This window comes from Ranitomeya imitator, chromosome 1 (assembly GCF_032444005.1).
Source record: "Ranitomeya imitator isolate aRanImi1 chromosome 1, aRanImi1.pri, whole genome shotgun sequence".
Taxonomy (NCBI): Eukaryota; Metazoa; Chordata; class Amphibia; order Anura; family Dendrobatidae; genus Ranitomeya; species Ranitomeya imitator.
This window is the reverse complement of record NC_091282.1, coordinates 838,375,023-838,390,214: the sequence shown is the minus strand read 5'-3', so window position 1 is coordinate 838,390,214 and position 15,192 is coordinate 838,375,023. Positions and strand designations below refer to the sequence as shown.

Below are 15,192 nucleotides of genomic sequence, written 5' to 3'. Positions count from 1 at the left end.
AGAGTCATAACTTTTTTGTAGGATGACTTGTAATTTGGATTTACGCTATTCAATTTACTGTAAAATATACTGATAATCTGGGAAAACATTTTATGTGGATGAAAAAAAAAATCTGCTATTGTTCCTAAGGTTACATTTTTACTGTGTGGTGAATATAACCTGGCAGCTTTACGCTCCAATTTAGTAAAATTATGGCAATTCCAAGTATATTATACTACTCTTCAAAAAATTGTGAGAACCATAACTTTTAGATTGCTCCATGCAAGGGAAATCACAGCACTGAAGAAGACCATAGTAATTGATAATTCCTCAAGAACCCAGACCGCTCCACAACTCTCTGCACACCCAGCTTGTCCTTCCATAAGATGTCCTTAAAAACTACTATTATCTACCAATTCAACATCAGACATTGCTGCATTTTTCATACCTATTGTTTAAAAAGCGGTACGTTTTTCTCATGCGAATATTAAAATAGATCTTTGCTATCTATACAATCGTCTAAGGCAGTGTTTCACAACTCCAGTCCTCAAAACCCACCAACAGGTCATGTTTTCAAGATTTCCTTAGTATTGCATGGGTGATGGAATTAATGCTTGAGCAGGTGATGAAATTATCACCGGTGCAATACTAAAGATATCTTGAAAAGTTGACCTGTTGATGGGTCTTGAGAACTGGAGGTGAGAAACACTGGTCTAAGGGGTACTTCCGTCTGTTTGTCAGTCTTTCTGTCTGTAATGGAAATCCCGCATCGCTGATCAGCGACAGGCTTAGTCCGGCCACAAATTGGCCCCTCCCTACTCTCCTCCTATCAGTGCCCCCTCCCTACTCCCCCCACCCAGTCAGTGGCAGTGTGTCGCCCCATCCCGGACCAACTTTTCACTATCGATGCTGCCTATGCAGCATCAATAGTAAAAAGATATAATGTTAAAAATAATTAAAAAAAATAAAAAATTGTGCTATTCTCACCTTCCGACGTCCAGCGATGCGCGCGATGCTGCCGCCAGGTTCCGTTCCCAGAGATGCATTGCGAAATTACCCAGATGACTTAGCGGTCTTGCGAGACCGCTAAGGCTTCTTTCACACTTCAGTCTTCCAAATCTGCACAGGATCTGTCAAGACATTGAAATTACGGATCCTGTGTAGATTGTGGAAAACGTGTGCACTGGGCCCGTCTTTCTGATGGACTCGTCGAGCCTATGTGCACCTGCTGTGTATGCGTCTTCACAGCGGTTTTCCGCTGCGAAAATGCATACACAACACAAACCAGGTTAAAAAGAATTAAAAAATCGCAATATTCTCACCAACCGGCGTTCCCGCGCAGCGTCACCGATGTTCCCGGCAGCGGGAACATCGGTGGCACTGCTCGGGAACCCCGGTAGTTGAGAATATTGCGATTTTTTATTTTTTTTAAATTATTTTTAACATTCTATCTTGTTACTATTGATGCTGCATAGGCATCATCAATAGTAAAAAGAGAGAGAGAGCGAGTGAGAATTTCCCTGACAGGAAATTCTTCCACGCATGCTCTCTTTGAAAAGGCGGGACCCGTCGCTGGATTCCTGCTTTTCACAGACAGCGACGCATCCTGCGCCCATAGGCTACTATTGTAGCCAGTGACGGGCAGCGCCCGTCGCTGACCGATTTTCCGACGTGCAGAAAAAACTTTCCTTTGAACGTTTTCTCTGCCCGACGGACCGTTTTTTTATGCAGGATCCAGTGAAAGACGGATGAAACGGATGGCCATCCGTCACAATCCATCGCTAATACAAGTCTATGGGAAAATGCAGGATCCCACAAATTTTTTTTCAGGATCCTGCATTCTCAAAAATCGATGGATTGTGACGGAAGCTGAAAGACGGAAGTGTGAAAGAGGCCTAAGGCTTCTTTCACACTTTCGTTGGTACGGGGCCGTCACAATGCGTCGATGCGACGTACCGATGGGCGTTGTGAAAATTCGGCACAACGTGGGCAGCAGATGCAGTTTTTCAACGCATCCGCTGCCCATTGTAAAGTCCCGGGGAGGAGGGGTGGAGTTCCGTCCGCGCATGCAAGGTAGGAAATGCAGGAGCCAATGTAAGAAAAAACATTCCCTTAAACATTTTTTCGATACGACGGTCCTCCAAAACACCACGCATCCAGTGCATGACGGACGCGACGTATGGCCATACGTTGCGATCCGTTGGCAATACAAGTCTATGGGCAAAAAAACGTATCCTGCGGGCAACTTTGCAGGATGTGTTTTTTACACAGAACGACGCATTGCGACGGAGGCCAAACAACGGAAGTGTGAAAGAGGCCTTAGTCATCTGGGTAATTTCGCAATGCATCACTGGGAACGGAAGCTGGTGGCCGCATCGCGCGTGTCGGGACAGCTTCGTTGGACGACGGAGGGTGAGTATATAACTATTTTTTATTTTAATTCTTTTTTTTTTAACAGGGATATGGTGCCCACACTGCTATATACTACCTGGGCTGTGTTATATACTGCTTGGGCTGTGTTATATACTGCGTGGGCTGTGTTATATACTGCGTAGGCTGTGTTTTATACTGCTTGGGCTGTGTTATATACTGCATGGGCTGTGTTATATACTGCGTGGCCTGTGTTATATACTACGTGGGCTGTGTTATATACTACATGGGCTGTGCTATATACTGCGTGGGCTGTGCTATATATTAAGTGGGCTGTGTTATATACTGCCTGGCTGCTATATACTACGTGGGCAGTGTTACATACTGTGTGGGCTGTGTTATATACTACGTGGCTGCTATATACTATGTGGCTGCTATATACTATGTGGCTGTGCTATATACTATGTGGCTGTCTGTGTTACGTGGCCTGTGCGATATACTATGTGGTACTATGTGGCTGCTATATACTATGTGGCTGCTATATACTATGTCTCTCCTATATACTGCGTGGCTGTGCTATATACTATGTGGCTGTGCTATATTCTACGTGCCTGTGCTATATACTACATGGCTGTGTTATATACTACGTGGCTGTGCTATATACTATGTGGCTGTGCTAAGCACGACATACATACATATTCTAGAATACCCGGTGCATGTTATATACTACATGGGCTGTGCTATATATTACGTGGGCTGTGTTATATACTCCGTCATCCTCCACACCCCTCCCTGCTAAGTCTGTCCATGTTGTGAAATAAAGGATTAGAAGCTACAGGCCAGTGAGTGTGTTCCATTTTTCTTTTCTTTGCTGCTTTGGACATTACATGATAGAATTTCTGCTGGAAACTGCACCCGACCTGTGTTCAAAAGGGTTCATCATAGCACCGCAGCATTTGTCAGCATTGAAATGTGGATTTAAGGTAACACAGCTGTGTGGAGGTGCTGCTCTCATACACGCTGTGTTATATACTGCCTGGCTGCTATATACTACGTGGCCTGTGTTATATACTGCGTGGGCTGTGCTACATATTACGTGGGCTGTGCTATATACTATGTGGCTGCTATATACTATGTGGATGCTATATACTACGTGGCTGTGCTATATACGTGGCTGTCTGTGTTACGTGGGCTGTGCTATATACTATGTGGCTGCTATATACTGCGTGGCTGTGCTATATACTACGTGGCTGTGCTATATACTATGCGGCTGTGCTATATACTATGTGGCGGTGTTATATACTACGTAGCTGTGCTATATACTACGTGGCTGTGCTAAGCGCAACGTACATACATACATATTCTAGAATACCCGATGCATGTTATATACTACGTGGGCTGTGCTATATATTACGTGGGCTGTGTTATATACTGCCTGGCTGCTACATACTATGTGGCAGTGTTATATACTGCGTGGGCTATGTTATATACTACATGGCCTGTGTTATATACTGCGTGGGCTGTGCTATATATTACGTGGGCTGTGCTATATACTACATGGCTGCCATATACTATGTGGATGCTATATACTACGTGGCTGTGCTATATACTACGTGGCTGTCTGTGTTACGTGGGCTGTGCTATATAGTATGTGGCTGCTATATACTATGTGGCTGCTATATACTATGTGGCTGCTATATACTATGTGGCTGCTATATACTACGTGGCTGTGCTATATACTACGTGGCTGTGGTATATACTACGTGGCTGTCTGTGTTATATACTACGTGGCTGTGTTATATACTACGTGGCTGTGCTAAGCGCGACGTACATACTGTACATACATATTCTAGAATACCCGATGCGTTAGAATCGGGCCACCATCTAGTTTGTTATATTTGAAGGCTAATTTATTTGTTACCTTTATACTCTTTTTATTTTTTTTTGCATATACTAGTGGGAAAATAAAGAAAATACTTGTCTGCTCTTTATACCCTTTTCCAGAACAATTATATTTATATATCATACTTTTTTTTTTCAGGATCTGTGGTTTGACCTGAAGAAAAAGTGCTGTCGCTTTGAAACATATAGGCAAATAAATCACGTTCTGGATCTCCTGGATCCTTGTGTCATGCACCAATTTCAGGACTTGATCCAGTGATCAGCTGCTGTGTGGTCGAGTTCCCTTTCTGCTGAGCTGCAGCCAATTTGGCTTCTGCCCAAATGCTGATGATTCTTTTGTCTTTTCTTTCTTTTAGTTGGTTTGCTTCTATTCAGGTGTCTACTGCTTTCGAATTTGGTTCTGTCTTATCACTTCTTGGAGGGACTTTTTATACTTACCCTGCACCTGCATCCTTGCTGGCTATACTTCAAGTGCCTCAGTTAGGTTTACTTTAACTAGATAATTTAATCCCTATCAGCAGGATTACTCTCACTGCTCAGTAACCTACACACAGTGTCAGGCAGGTGCCGTTATGCTGATTAAAATGATACCTTGGTTGATGAAATCCGTCTTGTGGTTGTTGTTTAATCTTTATTTTCAGTTTTCAGTTAATGAGATTCTCATGCTTTGGCTTAGATATTCATCCTTAAGGGCTTATGACAGGTCATTGATCCCTTAATGACCTGCCCCCTATTTTACATACTGAATATACTATTGTTTGAAAAAAAAACAACAACATTCATCATGCAGGCGCCAGTGGTGGTGCCTACGCTGTAGCATGGTACGATGTATAATATGCATACATTCATTTTATTTAGGCATTTTGTTTTGTTGGGAAAAAATATGTTAATCAAAATGGCGCCGGCGGCCGCGCCTGCGCAGTAACATCTATTACATTACAATAGATGCTGCTGCGCAGGTCCAGCTGCCGGTGCCATTTTGCTAAAGAAAAAAAATTAAGCTTCATCAAGATGGTGCCTGTACAGTAGCGTCTATCGGAACGTGACAGATGCTACTGCACAGGCGCAGCCACCGACACATCTTTTCTCTAGTAAAATGGCGCCGGCGGCAGAGCCTGCGAAGTAGCATCTATTGGAAAGCGATATTATACATCATATAATGCTACAGCACAGCACAGACCGCTCCCGGCGCCGGGATGGTGAATGTTTTTTTTTTTAATCAAACAATAGTATATTCAGTATGTAAAATAGGGGGAAGGTCACTGAGGGATCAGTGACATGTCATAAGCCCACAAAAAAGCATATGTAAGCAGAACACCACATAAAGACCCCCGCACAGGCCGCCCCCAGGCACGATAAAACTACAAATAAAGATTAAACAACCAAGGATTTCATCAACCAAGATATCATTTTAATCAGTTTAATGGTGCCGACCTGACACTGTGTGTAGTTTACTGAGCAAAATCCTGCTGACAGGTTCACTTTAATCTCTATTGCTATTCCTATGGTTTGGTTGTGTGTCTTCATCCCCAGGACCCTTACCTTTCTTTTACTCTGGGGTCTGGGAGATTTTCCACATTTTCCGTTTGTTGAGTAGGTCGTCTTCCACTTTCCTGTGTGACAACATTTATAGGCCAATGCCATTTCCTCAGAGTTTTGTGTATTTCACGTTATAGTCATTATTTTTTTATAGTTTTAGTATTGCACACTGTTTATAGAGATGGTGCAGGGTAAGTTTTTTGTTAGGTCAGGGCGCCATTGCGAATATTCAGGGTACCAACCTCTGCGGTCAGGCAGGGACAAATCAGGGTCAGATTAGAGACTTTCCTAGTCTGAATATGGACTTGGGTTCAGGTAATTGTTGCTCCTGATTTGTATGTTAAACGCGTGTGCTTTTTTAATAGTCATAACACCATTGATCCTTTATGGCACAGAATTTATTATGCCTATAATCATTGTCTTTTACAGTAAATGCTACAAGCAGAGGTTGATTGCAGAGTACCACAAGGGCACTAAACCTGGCCAGATCCAGTCATCATCAAAACAGCGCTTGCAAGGTCTATATCAAAGACCTTGCAAGCCCTGCACTCCTTGCCTAGAACAGAGATGATTTTTAGTAAGTGGTAATTTGCTTGTTTTTACAAACATTTGTCATTTTAACAATTACCACACTGAACTTGCTGTGTAAAATTGCAGAAGCAAGATGGGAGGAGGCTCAGTAGAATACATTTGTAAGAAAAAATCTAGCAAGTAATGAGTGAGCAAAACTTGTGAATTTAAGTGCCACCTCTCTAAGGACTAATTATGAACAAAGCGAGCAGGCAAGAAGCTCCAACTTGCACTGCAATTGATGTGCTCTGCCCCAGGTGAAAGAGATTAGCCCACTTGTATAGGAGAACCACCAGAACAAAGAAACTGTGGGCTCTATAAAGGCTTTTAACAGTGAGTGAAGAGCATATCCATAAACAGCTCAAGGATAAGCTGCCACAAGAGCAAAGATTTGCCACAACAATGAGGAACATAGAGACTTATTGAGGTTGATGACTGCTGCACGAGTGCAGAAACCTGAGAGGAATCACCACACCAGAAACATCCAGACACAGTGGTCTATGTGTGAGAAACTGTGAGTCTATAATAAGGAGAGTAGGCCACAATAGGGTACAAGTGGCCAGGCAGGATCTACTGCAGGGAATTGCTGCCAAGAGAGGTTACCATGAGAGGGACTTGTCACCTTGTAGTGGGGATCTGTGCTGTGCTCCATTGTGAAAGAACAGCAGGGGAGCTGCTGAAGTGTTTGCTATCGCACTATTGCAAGCACACACAAAGCGTCACCATTGTTAGGTCATTATTACTATATATTAGCCATATACTTCTGTTCTAGAGTTTCTGCAACCATCACACATGTTGCGTGTGTGTCTGCATTGCTTTTGTAATCCCTGCGTGAGAGAACTACTTAGTACAACATAGACAGTTCTACCCATACTATGTAAGAGAGCACCCCATACCAGCAAATGTCCCCCTGACAGGTAGAAATGATAACATTAACAAACGGGCATGTTATATTACCTCTCATTAAGTCATCTAAATCCATACAGGGAAAGGAGATGGATTAGATTCCTTTCTTCCCTTGTAAGTTACCACTAAGTGGAAATTACAAATATTTGCAATCTCGTATAATTATGAGCATACAATTATATGCTGTGGCTTGTAAAGTCACACTGTAGGTTCATTTACCCTGATAATTTATAAGGTTTATGGCTGAGATGTGTGAGAAAATCAGATCTACAAAGCTACTACTAGACATGGGGTAATTTGTGGTGTAGGTGTTAACCCCTAATCTGCTGATATATACCTCATTAGCACTTAAAAAAATGCTCCATGATGAATATACTGTATATGCCATGCTGATTGTGTGAGTACTGATCATGCAAGGGGGCTCCTTCTGTCAGCCCATCAACCCACCAGGGGATCTGACAGCAGTGGTTTCAATGCATTGTCAAGGTCATAGGGGGTCCAACTATGAACCCTATTGTTGACATCAAAGCCCTTCTATTATACTCTGCCAGAGGCTGAGTCCAACAAAATGCCTGGTAGCATTATGCTGACAATTTGAATACACTTGTCTATTATATGACTGATCAAGGTCATTGAAGCTCAAATCTGCAACAGAAACTAAAGTAAAAATTTGAAAATTCGAAAGAAAAATTTAATTTATTCCTTACAAGTTATAATAAAGTGAGAAAATAAGCAATAAAAAAAAAATCACATGTACCCCAAAGTGGTACCAATTAAACTGTCAACTCCTCAGATGTAAAAAAGTAGTAAAACCAAATAATGAAAGTTTTTCAACACATTATGTACCCCAAAATAATATTAAAAATAGAACTTATTACATAACAAACAAGCAGTCATATAGCTACGCTGACTGAAAAGTTAAACAGATATGCCTCAAAAAGTTGGCAAGTGTGGCTAAAGGTGAATCTGCATAATACTGTACTATATGTTGACATATTTTCACCCTTTTCCTAAATTCTACCTCCCAACCACCTAAGGGGCAATCTCATATTGAGCGAGATGTACCATCCCATTAGGTCAAGGCTATATCCCAACTTCAGCTGTGCCCTCAACTGAAACCTGGGCAGTCTGTGAAGCATAATAATTTCTTCTGCTCCTGTATGTTGCTGTGATCATTTTGGCTCCTCCTGAGGAAATGATTGAATATACCTGTACAGTACATTAAATTAAATTGTTTTACATTAATCCTCTCCATCCCTTGAAGTCTGTTCTTCTCCAGAATATATAATCTATACATATAAAGCTGAGAACATGTATGTGTTGGTGAAGTATGTATGTATCAAGCCATGCCCAGCCAACCCAGTCCCGCCCACTTCACATAGCCACACTCATTCCACACGCAAAGTCCCATCCACACAGCCCACTTTGTTAGCGGAGACACATTCACCCTGCAACACTCACCGGCTGCAACATCCCAGCCAGTGCGGGCTACAATCAGGGCCGCCGCCTTCAGAGTATCAGTGCGCGGCAGGCACAGGCCACATCTAGCTTCGTAGTGCTTAGAATGGAGTTGCTCTTGTGAAGCATGACATCAAGGGAAAGGGAGGAGCCTCATGGATTACACCGCTGTGCTCATAACAGGAAGATGCTGTGCACTAGTGAGGGGAAAAGAGGAGTGAGGTGAAAATGAGAGGAGTGAGGGGAAAATGAGAGGAGTGAGGGGAAAATGAAAAAGTGTGAATGGAAAAAATGAAGAGGTGTGAGTGGAAAATGAGAGGAGTGAGGGGAAAATAGTGAAATGATCGGAAAATGACAGGTGTGAAGTCAAAATGAAAAATGAGAGGTGTGAGGCGGAAAATGAGAGGAGTGAGAGGGAAATTAGAGATGTGAGGGGGAAAATGACAGATGTGATTGGGAAAATGATAGGCGTGATGGAAAATTGAGAGAAGAGAAGTGCTGCTACAGTATGTGGCTATGTATAGAGAAGAGTGAACCGCTGCAGGTGGAGGCTGTGTATAAGGCCACATTCACATGTTCAGTATTTGGTCAGTATTTCACCTCAGTATTTATAAGCCAAAACCACAAAACCATGAGTGGGAGAAAAATACAGAAGTGGTGACTTGTTTCTAATATACTTTTCCTCTGATTGTTTTACTCCAAGTTTTAGCTTACAAATACTCAGGTAAAAATACTGACCAAATAATGTGTAGTTTTGAATATATGATGTGAAATGGTTTTATGTGCATCATTATAATTTGTTATAACTAACCACAGTTAGTTACTATGCCCGGGCAACGCCGGGCTCTTCAGCTAGTAATATAATATTTATTAATTATATTAATATACAGTATTTCTGAATAAACTGTTGTATACAACATTTATTTATTCATGTATTCATTTATTTGTGTATTTAATACATAGAGGTGTAGAGGTATATCCAGCTGGATTTCCTTGTGCCAGTACAATGTGCCCATAAAGAAGAACAGCATGTAGAGATTGTAGTGACAGAAAATTCTTCTGTGTGCAGCAATGCAGTCTGTGATTCACAGTTAAGTCTGCTGCCTTCGGTGCTGGAGGGTGTGAGATGATATTCTGGAAAAGCCCAGTCTACATCCCAGTGATAGAGAGATACAGTTAGGGCCAGAAATATTTGGACAGTGACACAAGTTTTGTTATTTTAGCTGTTTACAAAAACATGTTCAGAAATACAATTATATATATAATATGGGCTGAAAGTGCACACTCCCAGCTGCAATATGATAGTTTCCACATCCAAATCGGAGAAAGGGTTTAGGAATCATAGCTCTGTAATGCATAGCGTCCTCTTTTTCAAGGGACCAAAAGTAATTGGACAATGGACTCTAAGGGCTGCAATTAACTCTGAAGGCGTCTCCCTCGTTAACCTGTAATCAATGAAGTAGTTAAAAGGTCAGGGGTGGATTCCAGGTGTGTGGTTTTGCATTTGGAAGCTGTTGCTGTGAGCAGACAACATGCGGTCAAAGGAACTCTCAATTGAGGTGAAACAGAACATCCTGAGGCTGAAAAAAAAGAAAAAATCCATCAGAGAGATAGCAGACATGCTTGGAGTAGCAAAATCAACAGTTGGGTACATTCTGAGAAAAAAGGAATTGACTGGTGAGCTTGGGAACTCAAAAAGGCCTGGGCGTCCACGGATGACAACAGTGGTGGATGATCGCCGCATACTTAATTTGGTGAAGAAGAACCCGTTCACAACATCAACTGAAGTCCAGAACACTCTCAGTGAAGTAGGTGTATCTGTCTCTAAGTCAACAGTAAAGAGAAGACTCCATGACAGTAAATACAAAGGGTTCACATCTAGATGCAAACCATTCATCAATACCAAAAATAGACAGGCCAGAGTTAAATTTGCAGAAAAACACCTCAAGAAGCCAGCTCAGTTCTGGAAAAGTATTCTATGGACAGATGAGACAAAGATCAACCTGTACCAGAATGATGGGAAGAAAAAAGTTTGGAGAAGAAAGGGAACGGCACATGATCCAAGGCACACCAAATCCTCTGTAAAACATGGTGGAGGCAACGTGATGGCATGGGCATGCATGGCTTTCAATGGCACTGGGTCACTTGTGTTTATTGATGACATAAGAGCAGACAAGAGTAGCCGGATGAATTCTGAAGTGTACCAGGATATACTTTCAGCCCAGATTCAGCCAAATGCTGCAAAGTTGATTGGACGGCGCTTCATAGTACAGATGGACAATGACCCCAAGCATACAGCCAAAGCTACCCAGGAGTTCATGAGTGCCAAAAAGTGGAACATTCTGCAATGGCCAAGTCAATCTCCAGATCTAAACCCAATTGAGCATGCATTTCACTTGCTCAAATCCAGACTTAAGACGGAAAGACCCACAAGCAAGCAAGACCTGAAGGCTGCGGCTGTAAAGGCCTGGCAAAGCATTAAGAAGGAGGAAACCCAGCGTTTGGTGATGTCCATGGGTTCCAGACGTAAGGCAGTGATTGCCTCCAAAGGATTTGCAACAAAATATTGAAAATAAAAATATTTTGTTTGGGTTATGTTTATTTGTCCAATTACTTTTGACCTCCTAAAATGTGGAGTGTTTGTAAAGAAATGTGTACAATTCCTACATTTTCTATCAGATATTTTTGTTCAACCCTTCAAATTAAACGTTACAATCTGCACTTGAATTCTGTTGTAGAGGTTTCATTTCAAATCCAATGTGGTGGCATGCAGAGCCCAACTCGCGAAAATTGTGTCACTGTCCAAATATTTCTGGCCCTAACTGTATATACTGAAGAAATTTATTATATATGAAAATCAAATAAATTGTGAAATAAAGTGCACTCGCCTCCAAAATCAAGTTTTTGTTTCTTAGAAATACAGTTTATTACTTGATAAAGGGGTTGTGCAGGCTTGGGACAAAGGTCTGCAAGTACTCTGTGACTGTATACTGATGAATCGTGACAGTGTGTAGTACTCTGATGTGTGTAAAGCACTGTGCACTGTTACAGTGATGAATATGCGCATATTCCTCACTGTAATGAGCGGTACCATGTGACCGCTCACACAGGACCTGCTGCCGGGGCTGAGAGCATACATCGCAGGAGCTGGGTGAGTATTTCCCGGCAAGCTGGGGGGTGGGGGAGGTGGGTGCACAGGGGATGGGAGGCGGGAGGTGACTCACAAACTTTCTTTTTAAGGAGAAAAAAACAAAAAAAAACTTGATTTTTCATTCCTTCTCTCCAGAGAACACTGCTGGGGAGAAGGAATGAATGCCGGCTACAGCACCACACGCAGGGGGGGACAGCACTTACTGTAGTGCTGTCTCTCCTGCGGGCGGTACATGCACATGGAGGAGAGTGCACATTGTTCTCCGTGTGCGGGACGTATTGCGGTATGTGCTGCCAGAGAAAAGCGGACATGTCTCCGTGTTTTGCACACGGACACACGGTCCGTGAAAACACGGAGACATGTGCATAGATCCATTCATTTGAATGGGTCTACGTGTGTCAGTGTCTCCGGTACGTGAGAAAACTGTCAGTACACGTACCGAATCCACTGACATGTGAAAGAGGCCTAAGTAAGCTAAATACTCATGCTATCATGATTCCACAATGCAAACAGTCAGACACATGCTCACTAGACATGTTCGACTTTTCTCCATAAAAGTGAGTTAACAAAAGCTACATGAGTCAAGTTGGCTTGTGACCACTAGCATACAAATCAAATACATGCAGTTACGTAATTGCCTGTTCGCAATGGAATTGAATTAAAATTGAAGCTTGAAGGAGGTAATTTGCATATGTACAGTGCATTCTGGGAAGAGTGAAGAGTTGCCGCGAGTCTGAAAATCTTTGGGTGTAGCTGGATCGAGCGGTATGAAGGACATCATCAATCTTTTCAGTAGTTCGGCAATAATTCATTTTGCTCAACATAGAGAAGGAGATTACCCATATGGTGAACTGCAATGCGCGCTATATGTTTACAGACTTGCCAGAGGAAAAGACAAACTTTATGTCCCAGAAATACAAGCTTGTGACTCTGTTAGGTATAAAGGTACAAAGTCTTCAGGAAAGAATAGTAACTCTACAGCTCATCAAAGATGAGGATTTCCTTGATAGAGAAAAGAATCTCTTCAGAATAAGAAGAACGTTTCAGCTTTCCTGCAGAAGCTAATAACAAGGTAGAAATAAATATTCAGAATGTTTGAAGAGAAGCAACTTTTAACGTACCTGGAGAAGAAAAGAAATGGAAGCATGTGACCCAAAGAAACAGGAGGATGAGGAGGCAGTCAGCACCCATATCACTGAAGAACCACTACCTGGCTCTCATGTAGGACAACAATGAAGATGTAAATCATTAAAGTGTTTTGCCCACAAAAAAATACAATAAGAAGCAAACAGAAGCATCTTGAAGGGAGTAAAGGCCCCATCACACATAGCGAGATCGCTAGCGAGATCGCTGCTGAGTCACAAGTTTCGCTATGTGTGACACGTACCAGCGATCAGGCCCCTGCTGTGAGATCGCTGGTCGTGTCGGAATGGCCTAGGCCATTTTTTGATCGTTGAGGTCCCGCTGACATCGCTGAATCGGCGTGTGTGACGCCGATTCAGCGATGTCTTCGCTGGTAACCAGGGTAAACATCGGGTAACTAAGCGCAGGGCCGCGCTTAGTAACCCGATGTTTACCCTGGTTACCATCCTAAAAGTAAAAAAACAAACGCTACATACTTACCTATCGCTGTCTGTCCTTGGCGCTCTGCTTCTCTGGTCTGGCTGTGAGCGCCGGTCAGCCGGAAAGCAGAGCGGTGACGTCACCTCTCTGCTTTCCGGCTGCCTGCCGCTCACAGCCAGACCAGAGAAGCAGAGCACCGAGGACAGAGCGATAGGTAAGTATGTAGCGTTTGTTTTTTTTTTACTTTAACGATGGTAACCAGGGTAAACATCGGGTTACTAAGCGCGGCCCTGCGCTTAGTTACCCGATGTTTACCCTGGTTACCGGGGACCTCGGGATCGTTGGTCGCTGGAGAGCTGTCTGTGTGACAGCTCTCCAGCGACCAAACAGCGACGCTGCAGCGATCCGGATCGTTGTCGGTATCGCTGCAGCGTCGCTATGTGTGACGGGGCCTTAAAAGAAGTGCTGTGGTGAAGAAGATAAGGAGAGTATTGGTCATGGGGGACTCCCTACTGAGAGGAACAGAAGCCGCTATCTGCTGCCTGGAAATCACCTCATGAGGAGTGTGCCGTCTTCCAGATGCCCGAATCAAAGATGTGTCTGATATGATATCAAGACTATTTAGTTCTACAGATGACTGCCCACATCTACTAATACACGCAGGAACAAAATGACACAGCAAAAAAGTACCTGGAAACTGTAGTGGGGAAAATAAGTATTTGATACTCTGACAATTTTGCAAGTTTTCTCACCTACAAAAAATGGAGAGGTTTGTAATTTTTATTGTAGGCACACCAACTGTGAGAAACAGAATCTTTAAAAAATGAAGAAAATCACATTTTATGAATTTTACATCATTAATTTGCATTTTATTGCATTAAATAAGTATTTGATACAATAGAAAAGCAGAACTTAATATTTGGTACAGAAACCTTGGTTTGCAGTTACAGAGGTCAGACGTTTCCTGTAGTTCTTGACCAAGTTTGCACACACTCCTCATCTTCTCCAGATCTTTCAGGTTTCGGGGCTGTCACTGGGGAACATTGCGTTTCAGCTCCTTCCAAAGATTTTCTATTGGGTTCAGGTCTGGAGACCGGCTAGGCCACTCCAGAACCTTGAAATGCTTCTTATGGAGCCACTCCTTACTTTCTCTGGCTGTGTGTTTAGAGTCATTGGCATGCTGGAAGACCCATCCACGACCCATCTTCAATGTTCTTACTGAAGGGAGGAAATTGTAGGCCAAAACCTCGCAATACATGACCCCATCCATCCTCCCTTCAATACGGTGCAGTGGTTCTGTGCTCTTTGAAGAAAAGCACCCCCAGAGTATGAGGTTTCCCCCATTATGCTTCATGGTTTCGACAGTGTTCTTAGAGTTCTACTCATCCTTCTTCTACCTCCAATCACGGTGAGTGAAGTTGATACCAAAAAGTTCTATTTTGATCTTATCTGACCACATGATTTTCTCCCATGCCTCCTCTGGATCATCCAGATGGTCATTTGCGAACTTCAAGCGGGCCTGGACATATATGCTGGTGTGAGCAGGGGAACCTTGCATGCCCTGCAAGATTTTACTACTTGACAGCGTAGTGTGTTACCATTGGTAATGTTTGAGACTGTGATCGCAGCTCTCTTCAGGTCCTACCATGGAGTTCTGTGCTGATTTTTGACCTTTCTCAGAATCATCCTTACCCACGAAGCGAGATTTTGCATGGAGCCCCAGACTGACGAAGATTGATAGTCATCGTGCGTTT

At 42.8% G+C, this 15,192-nt stretch overlaps 1 protein-coding gene across 20 annotated transcripts in view; it reads right to left on the bottom strand.

The window, feature by feature from the left end:
* Positions 1-15,192, bottom strand: part of ADGRL3 (adhesion G protein-coupled receptor L3) — a 1,214,649-nt gene that overhangs the window by 694,043 nt on the left and 505,414 nt on the right. The window lies entirely within an intron of this gene.